The following is a 2,486-nucleotide window of genomic DNA, read 5'->3' on the forward strand; positions in this document are numbered from 1 at the left end:
TACAAAGAAAAAACAAAAGAGCCCCATTTCACTGGGAAGCAACCCAAAAGGCCTCTTCCCCTCGGCTGCTCTGACCAAGGAGCTGACTGTCAAGACACAGGATCAGCAAGACACCTCAGCTGCTGCCTCCCAACCTTCCCCGGTAGTTAGACGCTTGCCCTTTGTAATACTTTTTAGAGAAATCAGCAGTCGGGGGCGAGCGGTGGGGATTCCACCGCCGGCTTTCCTTTCTTTCTCGTCTGCTCGCAGAGACGGGAAGAGGCTCCTGAGCCACCCCCCTGCGACAGCGTTACCGCAGGTCCCAAGGCAGCCTCTGCGGCCCGCTGCCACGGCCCGGCCAGCGGCTGGGGGAAAGACAAAGCCCCGCGCAGAGCTGCGGCGGCTGCCCGGGCACCCGGAGGCGGCGGGGGGGCGGCAGGGCGCCGCGGGCCGACCCCCCTCCCGGGCCCCACCGCCACAAGGGAGCACCGGGGCCGCTCCGCCGCCGCTCCTCGCCTCCTCGCTGAGGTAGCGGCGCAGCTCCGAGAAAAAAAAAAAAGCAGCACCGTGATAAGACCGCTGACCACCGTCACTGCCGGGGAGACGAGAATCGCCGGCAGCCCCACCGGTCCCGGGCCGGGCCGCCTGCCCGCTCACCTCAGCCCGCCCGCCGCCAGCACCAGGCGCTCCCTGCCGCGGCCGAGCGCCAGCCCGCCACGTCCCCTCCAGCCGGTCGCTGCCCGCCGGCCACGCCCGGGCTCGCCCACCGGCCCCCGCCCCGCCCTCAGCCCCACCGCTCACCCAGCGCGCCGACGCACGTCCCGGCCCGAAAGTCTTCCAGGCTCCCGGGGAAGCCCCGCACAGCCACAGCCGCCCCAGGGTGCCGCGCGGGCCGGAAATAAACCCACGTTCCGGGGCCGGGCCGGGCCCGCCGCCGGCCCCGCCCCCGCCCCCCGGCCCCGCCCCCGCCCGCCGGCCCCGGCCCCTCCCCGCCAGGCAGCGTGGCCGGGAGCTGACCGAGGAGGGGCTGGGGCTCCTGGTCTGCGCCGGGGCGGGCGGGGGCTCGGTGCCGTCGCGGGCTCCTCTGAGCCTGCCGGCCCCCGAGTCTCTGCGGGGGCCGCCCGCGGGGTGCGGGCTGTGCCGAGAGCGGCTACCTGGGGGAGGGCGGGCGGGGAGAGGCAGGCGGAGGAAAGACCCCTTCTCCTTTGTCCCACCTTCCAGCCCTGCCGTATACTCTGCACCCCTTCATTCTGGTAACACCTCACTTTCCCGTCACAGGGAACGGCTATGAACTCAAGAGGTTAAACCGTGCAACAGCTCATAATGGCTTACTTGCGCAGGGGAAAACCTTGTATGAGCTTTTCCTAAGCCACACATTCACACCACTCACTTTTTCCTACTCAAAAAGTGCACACCTGCAAAATCTCTTCTATTTAAAAAAAAAAGTATTTAAAATTGCTGTTACTTACGTGCTTCTAAATGCAAACAGAGCAAAAGCACCCCTATTTCCCACAGCAAATTGTAATGCGTCATACGGAAATGATATAACAGCTTGAGCCATGTGGGTGCTTTTGCATACGGAGGCAATAAGTATTAATGCCTTGGCAGCGAGTGGGCAAAGGGCAGAGCAATGTGAACCCTGCAGCCGCAGCGAGCAGCTCCCGCGGTTCCGGTGGTGTAAACTGGGATGAGATCTCGGCCTGTACTCACCGTGCCAGTACTCAGCACAGGGTTGGTGGAGCGCTGCTGCCATCTAGCGAAAAACATTGGGTACTGCAGTCGTCCGGTTGGTAGAGCGCTGCTGCCATCTAGCGACACAAAATTGAGTACTGCAGCCACGCGCTTAGTGGAGCGCTTCTGCCATCTAGCGAAAAAAAAATGGGTACTGCAGCCGCCCAGTTTCTGGAGCGCTGCTGTCATCTAGCGAAAAAATTTGGGTACTGCAGCAGCGCGATTGGTGGAGCGCTGCTGCCATCTGGCAACCAAAAACTGGTACCAGACCACGGTGCTCGAATGCGTGTCCTTCGCGCGGGAAGGATTCTACCGTTGGCGTGACGCGAACCTGGGTCGTTGCAGTCGATCCACTTCTGCGCATGCCCTGCCCTTAGTTTGCCAGAAACGCTACTACGCATGTGTAAAAGCGGAATTTGTAATACGCATATGTAGCCACAAACACCGCCCCACGGCGTCAAGCCGATACTGCACCTGCGCTGTCCTTAGTTGTGTCAGAAACGTTACTATGCGTGCTTAAAAGCAGATTTTGTAATATGCATATGTAGCCACAAACCCCGCCTCTAGCTGTCAAGCCAATTCTGCCCCTGCGTTGCCCTTAGTTTTGCCAAAACTGATACTACGCATACGTGAAAATGGATTTCGTAATACGCATATGTAACCACAAACCCCACCTCGTGGTGTCAACCCCATTCTGCGCATGCGCTGCCCTTAGCTTAGCCAGAAACCGCACTGCGCATGATTAAAAGGTGATTTTGTAATGCACGTGCGCCGCC

Source organism: Falco cherrug, chromosome 3 (assembly GCF_023634085.1).
Source record: "Falco cherrug isolate bFalChe1 chromosome 3, bFalChe1.pri, whole genome shotgun sequence".
Taxonomy (NCBI): Eukaryota; Metazoa; Chordata; class Aves; order Falconiformes; family Falconidae; genus Falco; species Falco cherrug.